At 42.0% G+C, this 15,999-nt stretch overlaps 1 long non-coding RNA gene across 2 annotated transcripts in view; it reads right to left on the bottom strand.

Moving 5' to 3' along the window:
- LOC114011777 (uncharacterized) overlaps window positions 1-15,999 on the bottom strand; it is a 33,662-nt gene that overhangs the window by 2,628 nt on the left and 15,035 nt on the right. The window contains exons 3-5 of one of the 2 annotated variants that reach the window (XR_008749244.1): window positions 15,818-15,930; window positions 13,113-13,230; window positions 560-634 (exon numbers count right to left, since the gene is read on the bottom strand). This is a non-coding gene — a long non-coding RNA (uncharacterized LOC114011777). Of the gene's footprint in view, window positions 1-559; window positions 635-923; window positions 5,880-13,112; window positions 13,231-15,817; window positions 15,931-15,999 lie in introns of those variants that run through there. The other variant, XR_008749246.1, reaches the window with a different exon arrangement.

Consider the following 15,999-nt stretch of genomic DNA (forward strand, 5'->3'; position numbering starts at 1 on the left):
TTTAGATTACTTAGTCAATGCACTCATTGCTTCATTGTCTCCAGACGGAAAGCTTCACTAAATGGTAGATTTTACTGTTAAAGACCCTACAATAAGATTGTTTTATCTGTACATTTTTTCATATATTTAACTGTATAAAAAAATGTTCATTTTACACAATATTTAATTAAAGTATTTCTTGTCTGTGAATTTCATTTTTAGTAATTTTATCTGGTTTGATTATTAAAAAAAGACTAAACACAAAACAACAAAATGCAACACTGGGGGTTTCATTTCTAAATGGTAGAATTCTAAGTTTTGTTGGTTAAGAAAAAGCACAGTCCTTGACGTGGGCTTTTCGGTGCCCCAGGATAGCCAGCCCAGGCAGCCCCGGGGATGATGAGGAAGGAGACCTCTGCTCTGCAGCCCGGCAATGACTTGTTGCTCAGCCTTGGTGAAGTATTTAACCAAAACTGTGCTTCAGACACACTTTTTGTAAAGTGAAGGTAACAGTAATTATTTTTTTTTCTTCTTCTATTTTAATTTCATATTGTGAAAGTCTGTAAACAGGAAAACTTACTTTAAACATTAGCACAACCCATATTTTCCGTGCAGCGGTTTGACAGCAAAGGTCGACGTACTCATCTTCTACATGCTGATAAGGAAGCAAATGTTTTTGCTAATTATAATACTGAACACAAATATTTCATCTCTGGACTCTAGTATGTACGATATACATAGAATGTACTTGAAATACAGATATACCGAGGTAAACGTGACTCAGCCTGCTAATCGGAGGGTGTTCTTGTGGGAGACAGTTCCAGCCTGAAGTAGAGGTGTGAGTTCACTGCCCCAAATGCCAAGCGTGTGCCTGCCTCATTTTGCGTGACCATGGCCACCAGCAAAAGGGTATTTGTACAGGAGTATGGGTCCGGCTCCATGCACAGCAGGCAGAGCAACTCAAGTGCCTACGCAGGTAAAGCGGGGGAGTTTGTTATGTGAGTTTTATCCTGTCATTAATCAGAGGGCTGCTGACAACTTTGAGAGGGCACTGAGAAACTCTGAGCTCCAATGTATGTACTTGTGTATGCGTATATACTGCCAAACGACATGCCGTGTGCCTGAGTCTCTCCTTCATCACCCCGTGTTCCAGCTGTTAAGTGATGGAGTGTGACGAGAAGGTGCAGCTTACTGTAGTCACAATGTACAAAGAAGGAAAACTGGGATATTTAACTAAATTTCCTTTATTCTCTGATATTTCCATAGTTTTCATGTTTGATGAAAACAGATGTTAAAAATACAGAGCACTTTGGATTATTATTATTATTATTATGCATTGAAAATTGTTCCACTTTGAGTATGTATCCGTGTATGATGTTTAAACGGTGGCATAATCAGATGCATCCCACTAAAAAATAAGATGGTTTATAGGGATGGAAGTCTCCATGATGCCTACTGGCACTTTTCCTTTTAGGTTTATTTCAAAGGTTTGAATAATGAGCATCTAAATGGTTTGTCTAACTTTCAACGCAAAGAAAATACAAAAGAAGAAAACCCATACATTTTTTGCTAGAAATGACAAGTCCTAGAGCAATCCACCACCTACAACACGTCCCTATCTGTAACTTGGTAATAGCCCTGGTGAGAAAATATGTTGTGTCAGCCTATAGTGAGTTTAGACATAGGAAGATGATAAAAATTCCTTAATCAAAATGAAGGAATAGAGTCTCTAAAAGTATATGCCAATTATTGCAGAGCAGCTTTTAAAAGTCTTTCAAGCTTTTAAAGATTATTCAAAGCACTTGAAATAGGCTTCAATCTAATGCCTCATTTCATTGCATTAAACAGCCTAGTTAATAAAGAATCAATATATTCAAAGGGCAAGGTTATCTTTTGTCTATAAGGGGTGGTGTCATTCTGAACCTTTTATAGTTCAAATGCTGAAAAAGACCTCATGAAATCCATACTCATCAAGTGGGTCAACTAGAGCAATAAAGAGGCCTCTGAAAGAATGGCTGCACTCCTTTAAAACAACTATGTCTTATCTCCCCACATAGTGCTCACCAGGCTCCACCAGAAAATGTCAATTTCTCATCAAGACAAGAAGCCCAACGATAATTTTTTTCTAGAGAATACACACAATTAGGAGAATGCAGAAAGGCCCCATCAGTGATTTGTAGCTTATTATGTCACCAGCAAGCTGCACTCCGCCGCTAAGCAGATAATAAGGGCTGTTGATAACTAAAGTGTCAATACGCCAAAGAATGATTTTTGAATGTGAGCCCTTGTGCTTTTTTTCCCCTCCTCGTTCAGATCGCAGGGCTGATAACAGTGCATCTGCCAACCGACACCGCCCGTTGGACCTCACAATTAATGCCGTGAATAAATAGCACAAAAGAGTTTAGATTCTTTATACTCTTTGAGACAATTCCCTGTTTTACCCTTCAAGGAGTTCTTTTATGTTCGAATAAGGTTGCTTTTAATGAAATTTAAACTCATCAGAGGAAATCAAAACCCTCAAATCAGATTACAAATTGATTTTTTTTGGTCACTTGTCATTATACAATGTACTGCCGTAAGTTTTACAGGAAAAGGAAGAGAAAGCACCCAGTCTGGAGTCAGAGTATGCAAACAGTCTCTACAAAAGCATACAAAGGAGGAATGTTCCTAAAGTCCCACAAGTAATAAAAACTTTTTGAAAGTTGGTGTGTATCATTTAAAAAGCGATCATTATCTTTAGTCAGATACTTCATAAAATACTACAGTTTTAAATAAAATGAGCTGTACTGGAACTTTAAACTGTGTGCATTAAATAATTAAACCCAAGCTATCTCTTTTATCTCATCCAGAATGCTGAATTTCATTGTTATGTATAAGAAAATATTATTTCTAAGGTCAGATTTAACCAATGGAGGGTTTGAGACCTCCTGGCCTGGTACCCCCATTTCAGCTGGTGACATTGCTAGTCCAGTTTGGCCAGCTGAAATGCGATGCTAGCGATGGAAGCTATATAGTCGTAATTTTTTGATTTCTTACACATTCAGATAAAGTAACTGTTCTACTGTAATGGTTTTGTTTCCTCTTTATCAACTTAGTCCTAGTACTGAAAGGTCATCGTGAAAAAAAGGGTGCAGTGAATTGGTCACAAAATGGTATATTTTTGGTGCCCACAAAGTTTTTAGAGGATTTTGGTTGTTATGTGACTTTTTTTTGCATTTACCTTGAGATACTTTAAAACATTTGAGAAACAACTTTATAGCAGAGGCAGCAGCTGCCTTCAGAACAGACCAAGGTGGGATGGTGAGGGTGCAAGGAAATTATCTGAAACCTACTCTGCTCCAACCAGAAACAACCCACAGGTTGTTTACTGTGTCAAATCTAAAAAGGAAAAATTCAACCAAAAAAGGGAAACTGAGGCTGGAATTCCTCTGGGTAAAGCAACCAACAAATTTTAAAGTTGTCCTGTGTTCACGATGAAACGTAGGATGAAGACACCAAGGGGAAGTCGGAGAGGAGAAAGGAAGAAGATATGAAAAACAAACTGTATGATGAAACCCAATAAAGTTGTATTTAATGACCTCTTTCCTTGTGCTGTGGAGTTCTTGTGCGTGATGCTGCACCCACGATGCAGGACACAGGAGCCGGGGACAACCTGCTGCAGCTCAGCGCTGCTCTCCTGGGCAGTTTTAGCTCTGGCCACCACAGCTCAGACCCATAGGTCAGTCCTCAGCAGGTGAAGGACAGCACCGGGATGGGGAGTGACCCCCCTGAAGCCAGCCTCAGTGCCTCCGGCCAGCGACGTGAGAGGTGCTGGATGACCACCAAGGTTTGCAAGGGGGGTCCCTGTGTACTGGTTCTGCTGCAGTCACCACCTTCATCCATACTACAGCTCTAGTCCCAAGGTTACACACACACGCACAAAAATAATAATAATAAAAAAAAAAAGAAGAAAAGAAAAAGAAGCAATTGCTGTGGACTTAGCTTCACAGACACAAAACTACTTTGAAACTGTAATGAGTAGAAATAATAATAAACAAACAACCTCTAAAAACCATCTCACAAGGCTATTTGGGCAGACTCTGTGTAGTGAGAAGAAAAAAGGAAAATAAAACGGCAGGAGCCAAGCCGTAGAACGTAAATTCATTGCATGGTGCTTCTTCACCTTTCTGGTTTATCAGCGGGTCTCATTTTAGAGCAAATCATGAATCCAACAAGCACTGTAGTATCCGAAGTATCTCTAAAAGAACTTCCAAGGTTTCTACCCAACTACCCCCTCACTTACTCCATCCCTTAAAACACACCCTGGACAAATTAACAAAGGCCAAGCAGTGGGTAGGGACCAGCCAGAGGCTCTGATGGACCAAGGGGTGAAGCTTGGGTGAGGGCCATCGACTGCAGCCACCACACAATCATCTGAGCCGTGTCACTCTCCAGGTTAAAGCCAGAAAGGGTGGGCACAGGAGCAGTAGGGGCCCAAAGCAAAGTGACTTCATAGATTTAGGCACTTATTTAAACAAATAAATTCCCTATGTGAGGAAAACACTGAGCATAACTTAATTTGGAAAAAAAGTTTCCAAAATTTACCTAGCATGTAGCATGGCATAAAATGGAAACAGCAGTTGGGTACCTCATCAGAGAAATGTTAGAACAAGACCGTGGGGACACAGCGTGTTCACATCGTTCCTGCGCTACACAAGTAGAGCAGCTTTGCATGGGCTCGGGGTTTCTTTTCTTCATGGAAATCAGTGAAACAGAAATCATAGGCATTTTGTAAAATAAATAATTCCTAGTTACCACCTTTCTTTCCCAGTTTTAAGGAAGCCAGTGAGGTATCAACTAAAAACAGAACCCAGAAGGTCCATACAGCCAGTGTCCTGCTGCTGCTGAGGAGGACGAGGAACTCGGTAGTGGAAGATCTGCAATAAAACCCGTGTCCTCCTATGCTGAAGATCTTGAAGACAAGCAACTAGATACAAAAACCATTGATTAAATCACCTGAGAGGAACAGGAAAGGAAGAAAGTCTGCAGAGAAGGGTAAAACAGGGTTACCAGGAGAATTGGGTGTTAGGGCACAGACACAAAGTTTGTTCTACATCAGAAAAAAGAACGGGGTGGAAGAAGCGTGGTGGGGTTGTGCTGAGTGCTGTCTGCAAGGAGACCACAGCAGCTCCTTCTCGTCGCAGCACCATTGTTTGTCTCAACACTTTCCTGTTACACAACTCGTCACTTCTCAGCCACATCATGACAGTAGGAGTGGGAAGTGCTTGCAGAAGCGATAGAATTCAGTCTTTGTTATTGTACGAGGGGAGAGGAAAACAGAAGAAACTTACTATTGACCTTTTTAGAAGTTAGATTGACTGACAAAATCTTCATAAAATAGTCTAATAAGAGAAGGTTGTCAGATAAAAATGGTTTTGGTTTTCTTGCAAGGACAGAGGTCTTCAACCATTGATAAGCATCTGTGTTTCTCATTCAGTTCTGCTTTATTTTCAGTCCACAGTGCCATGGTCACATGACTTGAGGACCAGGTAGTTGTATTGGTGCTTTTGCCACCTTGCATCCCAAATGAGGCTGAGCTGCCGAAAGGCTGTGCTGCTGCCTGGGTCCCGTTTCGTGGGATGGTTCCTGTTGGCTTTATGCTTCTGTTGAGTGAGAAATCAAGGCCATTGCCATGCTTCATCTACAAGCAAGAGCTACTGGTCTCTTCTGCAGGAGAAAGGAGATAGATCCCAGGCAGGACAGAGAGGATGCTATGGAGAGACACGCTTCACCCTCCTTCTGCGCTGTATTTGTTTCTGCCAACCCCTACGCTGCGGATTGTGGTGGGCATCATGCATGGACAGTACAGATGGGAGACCCTCAAGAAGCTGCTGTGCAGGAGCCTTTTTCAGAAAGTCCTACTATTTATCAAAACATAAAAAGAAAAAAAGTTGGTTTTATGGGAAAAGTACTCAGGCCTTTTAGTTTTCAGCTCTAACCCAGTATTTACTGGCTCAAGCCTGCTGAAGACTCGCTGTTCTACAGAGGTCTAAGCCAAGCCCTCCTTGCCCACATCAGTCCCTGCTCCAGAGCTGCACATCCCCAGCCAAGGACTTGCCAGGATGCTTCAGCAGCTCAGCCCTGAGGAGGGACCTATCCTGGGCACAGGGAAAATAAAGACTGAGAGCAGCATCTGTAACAGACAATGGTGTCCTGAAAAAACTTCTTTATGGCGTTACACATAAAACTGTCCAAAATGCTCTGCTTTTGATAATTGTAAAATGCCATGACCAAGAAACTGGGTTGGCTCAAAAAAGTAATAAATATATATAATAGAGTAATTACTGATGTAAATGCAGAAATCTGCAATAAACCACTTTAAATATTTTTATTTTTATTTGTTAATTTGCCTGGCAAGCAGTTAATGGAAACAAATAATCTTCTCATGCTCTCCAGGTGCTGCCCCCAGATATTACAGAAATAACCTGTGGGAGTGTTATCAGGAGGACAGTTTTTTCTCCCAAGCAGCATGATGGGAAGGGAGCTACCCTTTCAATGGCCTCATCTTCCACCAGTTGATACAGAAGATGATGGGCTTTCAGGCCAGTTTACCAGATCTGGCAAAGCGAGAGCAAGGACTCGGCAGTTTCTTGCTGTAGGGATGCCACATTTTGGGTCACAGATAAGAAAATAAAGATTTTTGGTTTGTTTCTGTGCTGAAATTTTCCTTTCTTAATGGAAGCTGACATAAATAATTCTGCTTTGTGTGAACTGCCTGTACTTTGCTCTCCTATAGTAAGTTCAAATACAAGCGATGGCAAAAAGAGTAGGTTTGGATGCTAAAATAAACATTTCAGCAGACACAACTGGGTGTCATCCAGGTCAAATTTACATTGTTTTCTATCATTGCTTTCAATTTTCTCTTTACCTTATCAAAAAAATACCTTGTCCTACATTCTTCTGACATAATGATCAAAAGAGAAAGCCTATTCATTGTCAGACCCTAATGGCTATTCTGCCCCACATTTTTAATGTGAAGATTAAATATTTATGAATTGCAGGTCTATAATACCCCCTAATCGGGAAAGCTTTGCTGCTGGTGAGACAGGAGAAAGTCATGGTGGTGGGCTGAGACAGGGGGATGCCGGTGGGGACTGACATCTGCAGGTATGGACCACTGTGCACATGGCTGTCTTGTGACCCTCTGACTTCATACCATAATGAATAAAATCGATAAAAGACACTAACTGCAAAAACAAGGTAGTTCTGGGATATTCTTGCAGTCATTAATGATCCCATCACAGTGCTGGTGGCTGTCACCAAAGGCCCATTAGAGGTGGGCATGGCTTGGCCAGGGTGCATGGACCTACCATGGGCTGAGGTTGGCATCTCACCCCTGAATTAGATCAGCACGGAGGGGTGCCATTGGAAGGAGACCAAGGTCATTTATAACTTAAATAGTTCAGATTAAATGCAAAACAGTCTTAGGCAGAAGATACTTTCTGAGAGCATTTTGAAGTGGTTCAGATGACCGAGCTGGCAGAAGCCACCAGCTCAGCACTTAGACTCAGACTTTGTTGCGATGATAAACTTGGTGACAGTGATTTAAGCAATGCCAGAGAAATGTTTTTTCTTTTTTTTTCCTTTTTTTTTTTCCTCTCCATTTCAATGCATTCAGCTGGTTCAGGTCAATGACTAATTCATTCAAAACTGAAAACATGATTGGGAGTTGGAAGAGCAGAAAATGTGTATTCCTCTCCCTGTCTATGAATAAAAAAATAGATTTGAAAGGATAAGATCTGCTGGATTTTAGTATCTTGAAGGACATGATGATCAGAAACAATCTATTCCATTTTTTGACTATAGATAATAATATCTTTACATATTAACTTTATTAATGTAATTCATTTGCTTCAGGTGCAGAACATGTATAGAGAAATATGCTCTTCCCGTTTGCATCCAGCACTATTTTGGTAGGTCTCTTTAGCCGATAAAATTAATGCGGTTCCCACCACAGTATTACTGAACTCTTATTTCCATCCAAAAAGAACTTGAAAACTCATACAATAAAAAAGAAATGCAACATTCAGCATTTTCATCTGTATAGAGATATGAAACACATAATCAGATTATGAAATATAATTGCATACATGAACGTAAATAGATTAAATAACGCTGGGTAGCTCCCTGATTAGCCGAAGGAAGTGCATATTCAGTAAAACCCTCAGATCTGAACAATAATGGTTAAGATTTTTTTGATAATGAGAATAATTTCTCCTTAGGAGAATGAGTAAACATTCTAAGGGGGGGGGGGGGGGGGGGGGGGGAAGATCAGATAGCACTTTTTCCGATATTTTTAGTGAAAATCATACTTGAAAGCCATCCTGAAAGGGTTTTAGATTGAATTTACTTCAAATTTTGAGGGAAACAATGTTGTCGTTTTCTCCCCCCCAAAAATTTTTGCCCTCCTGGTAAAGTTTCGGGTTCCTTTTTTCCCCCTTTTTTTCTTTTTTCCTTTTTTTTTTCTTCCTTGCCGTCCCCCCAAACTGAGGTTTCGGGCTGGGAGCCCTGGGAGCAGGGGTAGTGAGCGGCCCAACGCTGGGGGAGCGAAGGGAGAAGGAAACTGCAAATCTGAATGCATTCAGAAATCAAGCTGTCCTACGAGCCTCAGCCTTTTGACTTTTCCTCTCCTTTCACAGAAACCCACCCTTCTTTTTCCTTCACTTGACCCATATCTTCCTTAATTGGGATTTAGCAATTACACTCCTTACGCTAGTTATTAAAAACATTTTGCGTATATCTGCTTTCCCAGAAGACCCTTCCTGCTGCTTCACCCTGTCACTGGCTCCATTGTTTGATCTGGCAGTGAATACGGAAACAATAAAATTTGGGATCAATACAGCCATCTTCTGCAGTTCATCTGAGGAGGAGCCAGGCCTCCTCCAAAGTTGCTGCAGGAAAAGCAATGATGGCCAGCTTTGTCCTGCCATAGGGGTACCTCTTTCGGTAACACTTCGCCAGTACCAGGTGACATAAAGGAGATGCAATATCATCCTTTACTATACATACACATGTGCAAGCATCTGTGTGCTGCAACCTGCAGTAACTTATCTAATGCTGCTTTTTTTTCCCCACTCTTAGTTCAATCCTTAAAAAAAAAAATCCAACTTTTTGGTGGTCATCTTGCAATAAACAGAGCATGGCTGCTTGGTGCTGCTGCTAGGATGATTTGGTTTCAGCCTGGGATGGCTAGGTTTTAAAATGACGTTGGCTGATCTCTTGAAATTCTGCTTTTGAGGCTGCATTTTGCTGTCTCACCAAAGCTAACCTGCACCTACAACAGCCTGGCCTTTATTTGCAGCGAAAGGCTGAGCCCGAGCACTCTTCCTTGGCTGATCGCAGGAGCATCTGGAGCATCACGTTGCCGAAGGGTGGCAGATGATGTTTGATGTTTCAAACAAGGCAAAGCCCCCCCACCCTTCACCACCCCCTGCCCACAGCCCCCACTTGGTGGCATGCAGCTCAGCCCGGGCTAGCGCTTGGTGATCTGAAATATATGAAGTGGGTCATGCAAAGCCACTTTGGATACCGCCACAGCAAGGTACGGGCATGGCAATTAGTAAAATCAAGGTGTATTTCCTACATCATGCAGCTGGGGGCATTTTGCAACTCATTTTGCTGGAGAAAACTTGTTATTTAATTGCCTTTGCTGCTGCTGGATCAGATTCAAAATGAGTGGGAATATCAGGTCCTGCCAGATATCTTCAATCATATTACTGCTTTTTTCCCTGAATGGATTCGATGTGCCAGTAAGCAGTGAAGCAGTTAAATATGGACATGTGAATGCCAGCAACGCTGTGATTTCAAAGTTAACACCCCACTAAGATGAATGAGGAAAATGTACATCTCCCTCGACGTTTCCCTCTGTCCCTGTGGCGAGTTTAAGGGGAAGATAATTCACGATGGTTTGGCCAATTGCTAGAAGTAGGATATCTCCTATTCATTCTGATAAACCAAGAATAACATCTTATGCAGCCTCAAAATAAATAAATAATAATAAAAAAGACTTCTGGAATTCAGAATTACGGGTGATACGAGGCCAAGCCTTGCAGCAGGGCGAGACACCGGAGCTGGTGGGGGTGGTGGAGATGGGGCACAGGTGGTGCCATCACACCAGCCTTGTCCCCTCTGGAGGGGACAGGACATTTCCAGCCACCGCATCCTCGTGTCCAAGTAAAACTGGGTGGAGAAGGGAAAAAAGATATGTCTAAATGAGTCCAATACTGATTATTAAGTTCCTAAGAGGCAATCTAATTTAGCTATATAAAATCATGAAAGGGAAAGAATTAATTGATACTAATGAGTTATATGAGATAGCATCATAATTAATTCCTAAATAGAAAGAGGACATAGGCTGGAGTGAGGGTGGGGGGAATAAGACTGGCCTATATATCATAATAGATTACAGAGTGTATCTGAAATGAGAAACAAACTGCCAAAGTCAGAGTGGGACGGAGTTATGAAATCTTTTCCAATGCAAATAAAAGCCTTTTCCGCATTGCCTGGACAGTACCAAAAGCTAGGTAGCTCATGTAGCACTTTGTTCCAGGAGCCATCCCAGGACCGCTGGGGACCACGCTGGATGCAAGGGCTTACACCAGGAATGCCCTGGCCCGACCTGTCTATCAGGGAACACAAACAGAAGACACTTTGGTGGTTGCCAAGGTAACTACACAGATTTGATTTGATTTTTTTCCCCCTAAATAACACCGCTGAGTAAATCGGTGCATAATCCCATGGCAACTTTGCGGTGCGTTACCTTATAGCTCCAATATTGCTGCAGTAACTTAGACAAAGAGTTTGGAGTGATACTCCGAGCAAAGCTGCTTTTTTTTTTTCTACCCCATTTTGGATCTACTTACTCCTTTGGTGCATAAATCACGGGTGATCACTCATACACTGGAGGACAAAAATCTTAGAAGAATCACAGAAACAATAAATTTTACAGGGAAAGGGCATTCATTTTTTTGGAATTGTGTAAAATCACCATCACACATTGATTGCACTTTCACAAATACAAATCAGAGATCTCTGCAGCCTTCCTCCTGAAAACTGACCTTAAAAGTTGTGTTTGTTTTTTTTTCTCCATCTTGAGTTCAGTTTTAAAACAAATTTGGTTGGCAGAAATTAAATTTCAGTTACATTATTGCATGGTAAAGCCCAGGGCATGAACGTTTATCGATGCTGATCGCTTTTCTAGAGGGGAAATCATGGATAACTACTTGGGAATTAATAGTTGCATTCACTGAGAGAAGAAAATAGCTAATAGCCAGGGCTCCTGGTTAAAAACATTTCTAAGGGCATTTTATCAAAAGGCAGCTTGACACAAGCTGGTTTGCAGTGAGGCAGGACATGCTGAGCATCTCCTTCTGGAAAGAGGAGAAGCATCGAGCGTTGATGTCCTCCTTACGTGAACCAGCACAATTAATAAATATCTGCACATCACGGGGAAAACATGATCCAGCTTGTGCCTTTGAAGCAGCAGGAATTTTGGGTGGAGTTCAGCAGCAGTGAAGCTGAAATAATTAAATAAGGGGATGGGGAAGTCATAGGGGTATCCCTGAGGCTGGCAGAGAGGACAGCAGAGCTCAGACACTGTTGTGGCCACCCTCACTCCACCCTGCAAAAAACACCGCGCCTGGGCCCAAATAGTGCATTTTCTGGCCATTTGCAATGTCAGTGCTTTAAACGGAGGAAAGGGGTCAGTGCTGGGGGTGGCTGGTGGTACAATTGATGGATGCTTTGGCACATTGGTTTGTGTTCAGTTGGGGTGAACTGGTCATTTTTGTGCTCAGAAGACGTCCCATGTATAATCTTTTCCATATCCAATAGAAGACTCATTCCCACTGAGCAGCCCACACCCTGATAAGTGGCAAAGAAAGATCACTTTGTGGGATTAAGGTCTTTTTTTTATGTTATTGTGAAAAGTCATGGGCTTTGGCATACAGTGAGTATCTCGTGTCAACTTGAGCCCGACACCTTGTGTTACAAGTGTAAACCAAGTAGGGGCAACCAGAAACCAAACCCATTTGATCCTCAGCATCAAGGCCATTCACAGAAATAGTAATTACTCCAGTTCAATGGGAAATAACTGGAATCAAACGATTTTCTGTAGCAGACAGGCCAGCTGGGGAACAAGCAATCTTTTAATAAAATACACTATCTCCTAATGCAGTGTGGGGCTGTATGTACCACAAGGCAGTCAGATGTGAGGCAGGACCACAGAAAGATGGAAAAATGGAGAAGTGTTTTGGCCAACAGTTTCAAACCCCTTCTGCAACCCCCTTCTCCATAAAGGGCCCTCGTTGGGCTCATTGGCTGGACAATGCCATGCTCAAACATAAAGCAAAAAAAAGGGGGGAAATGGAAAGAAGAAGTTCCTGCACTGGCTGCCTCCTTCCCGTTTGTGGGGTCTGGGGCTGCCTCTGCACTCAGGCAGTGCCGTGCCAGCAGCGAGGCGAGGGTGACATCTCCCTCTCTCTCCATTACACGGGAGCTGTTCACGCTGGTATAAAACACACACCGTGCTCTTGCAAGATTCATTGTCCTGAGGTCAGCTGGAACTTACTGTCCTTGTTGCCTCGGAACAAGACAAGTCTGACATCTGTAAGATTTGCTGTTAAATAATCCAAACCAGGAGTGGGACGGAGCCATGCAGAGAAATGGAAACGTTTGGGCACCGCGGTAGAATATCAGTAATTTACATACAAGGTGCCAGTGCTCACCAGGCTGGTGCACCCTTAGTTTGCCATTGATGACTTCTCCTAACATTTAACTTCATCCTTTAAATACTGCATACACTGGAAGTTTCAAAATCAGTACTCGCCTGCTAATCTTTCCTTGGTATAAATAAATGAAACATTACATGGAATAATCTTTGGATTTCCAGCTATCTTTCTTTGGGTTTGCCTCCTGGTTTAGTGCTGCCGCCATTACTTCGCCATCAAAATGCATTCGCAGTGATGTATGTTCCGAACATGACTGAGCTGTAAAACCATTTTTAAAAATTGCACCTTAAATTTGTCAGACATCTAAGGCAGTATGTTAAAAACAATTTGAACGAGAAAAATATTTGGGGATGAAGAAAAGCTTACGTGTTTCACAACCAGAGCCAACCCAACAGGCTCCCCTCTGGATCCTGCTTGCAGGTGGAAAAGCCGCTCGGATGCACGCACAGAGCTGTCCCCGAATGAGCTGCTGATAAATCTAATCCTGAAGGATTGGAAATGAGGTAAAAGAAATTCTGATGAAAATTATGTACATGTACTTTGACAAGCTCATAAACACTGCAGCCATGATAAGTTTTCTTATTTTTTTTTTAAGACCTGACACAACTGTATAAGCCCAAACTCTAATTTTTACAGCCCTGGGTTTGGAGATCTGTCATTGGGAGATATAATGGAAAGAATAATTGCTTGGTGGCTGCACAAACAGGAGATGTGTTGTCAGGCTGCAGTTTGGAGGCTACATCTGGCTTCAGAAATGATTGATGCTGTCTCTGTGTGTGATTTGGGAAACCATTTCCCACCCCCCCCCCCCCCCACACCCCCCCGTTAATACAACCGCTATGCTGAACCTTTGTGCAGATGCAGCAATTAAATCATTATTAATGAAAACTTTTTATTTATTCCTTTTGCATCTTGGCGGTGCGGCTAGGCAACATGCAGCCCTCGCGGCGAAGGTAAGCATGTGATTTCAATTTGAAATTAAAAGTCATGTCTGAATAACAGAACAGCATTCTCATTTCCTAATACTCTGCTTTTTACTACTTTGCATTCAACTGTGAAAAGTCTTTTAAAACTCTGAACAGCAGTAAAACTTGAATGAATTTTTGACCCATTATTGCATAGCGGGTGCGCTTTCCAAGTTGGAGAGACTGCCAAGTTCTCCCCACCTAATATTTCCACTTTAATTGTGCCACTTGAGAAATTTACGTGCCTCAAAATATGGCATGAATCTTACGCTTATTGCAGTATCATTAGCAGCAACATTTAAGCAACATCTGTGTGCTATAGAACTAATTGAAGTAGCAGAAGTGGCAGCTGTAAATCCACAGGAAGATGGCAGTTTGCACCCAGCACTGCTGAGTTAGCGGGTAACTGTCAGCCTGTTCCTGCAATCTGCTCTCGAGGACTACGGTACAGGCACACAATGTCCAAAAAAATACAGCGAGTAGGCTAATGATCCTATTAACCACTTTGCTGCACCAATTTGGCTGTTTTTCCAGTTTCCTTGTTGAATTTCATTATATATTTCACCGTTCCAGTAAAAAGTCCAGTATGAGACGTGTTCGCTTTTAAGCTGCTTACTTAAGGGAGTGAAGCTCCTTCGCGGTCGAATTAATGTGCAAATGATTTTCTTTTCTCTTTTAAATTCTGTATATTTCTCTGTCTTTTCCATTGTTTAATTTTTCTTCATCATATGCGCCTTGGTGAAAAAGAACTTTTATCAACTGTTAATGCTGGTATTTAAAGCAATGACATTTTCTTCCCCGGGATGTAACATTTTCAATAATCAATAAAGCTGGGGGGAGGAGGGAAGGCTGAAGTCTTTTTTAGGTGTGTGGGTTAAAACACATCTTCATCAGAGCTGGGGATGCTGCGCACATGGCCTGCAGCACATCAGCCTGGCACCGTCGCTGATTTAACTAATTGGTGATTACAAAAGGAGGAAGGTGTTTAAAGTAGCATGTCCTGGTATTACCACATAATCCAGACACCAGGGCTCAGAGCATCTTGGAGCATCACCACTATTTCCATCTTCATTTGCTTCTTGGGTGGAGGAAAGCAGGTTTAGAAGCCTTACAACCCTCAACTTAACACGGGGAATATAATTAAATGTTAAATGGAAATGCTTTGGCGTGAAGGCAGTGGTTTGTGCAGAGACCTCACGTTAGCACGTGCCATGCTCGGGCTCCATGGACCGCACAGCGCATCCCTTCCCGCCACTGGCTGCCTTGGCCCCGCGCTGGTCCCCGGCCACGGCACAGCCCTCGGGTTTTGGGAAGAGGCCGGAGGAAACCCCTCGCCGTGGTCTGTTTGCCAGCGGCCCATATTCATTAGAAACCCGGCACGTCCACGGGGCTGCCATGTGACAGGCTGGGAGCCGCCGGTATTTGTTGTCTTAATGCACAAGTACTTGGGGACTGAACTGATCAGGAAAAAACTGTTCTGAATCTGCTGAACTACACGCTTAGGGTGGCACGGACCCGCGCAATATTGAAAATCAATAGTCACGTGGTGGTTTAAAGGTTAGAGGTCTCCTGAATTAACTTTCTAGTACTAAATTACCAGCCCTTGGGTTTTTTGGCTTATTTATTTATTTATTTATTTATTTATTTATTTATTTATTTATTTATTTATTTCCCATTTTGTAATGACTGGAGAGATGCATTGACTTTAAAGATGCATAGCTTGCACCTAGTTTGTGCTTGGACTGAAAGGGGAAACCAGCAAAACCTTTTAATATTTGGTGTGATGATTTAAATATTAACGTGTTTCTCATGAGCAAATTCAGAAGGAATCATTAGGCATACAGCAATGTCAGATATGGTAACGGAGACGTGAGCGTTATTAGTGGCCTGAAAATGAAAATACAGCTCTAGCCCTTTAACTCACATCTGTACAGTGCCTGTACTTGTACGATGTGTAATATTTAAATTAATGCATGTTCTATTTTTAACAACATTTAGATAATGCAGAGTAACAGTATTATTTGCAATATTTATTCATTAGGAGTGAACAAATAATATTGTCACAAATAAACTGAATCTTTAGAGTTGAAGCCTGTGAAGACTTACATGTTGCTTTTCACCCATGAGCACAGGGCACACCCACGGACTGCTCCAGAGTGTAGCTACTCATACATGGAATCTCCTTCATGACTGGTCTTTAGCTCCTCTGCTTGCAGCTACTGCAAAACCCAAATCCTTTTTTATTTTGCTGAATGGATTTCTTATTTAAATTTACTCCAGCATTTCCC

This window comes from Falco peregrinus, chromosome 1 (genome assembly GCF_023634155.1).
Source record: "Falco peregrinus isolate bFalPer1 chromosome 1, bFalPer1.pri, whole genome shotgun sequence".
Classification (NCBI taxonomy): domain Eukaryota; kingdom Metazoa; phylum Chordata; class Aves; order Falconiformes; family Falconidae; genus Falco; species Falco peregrinus.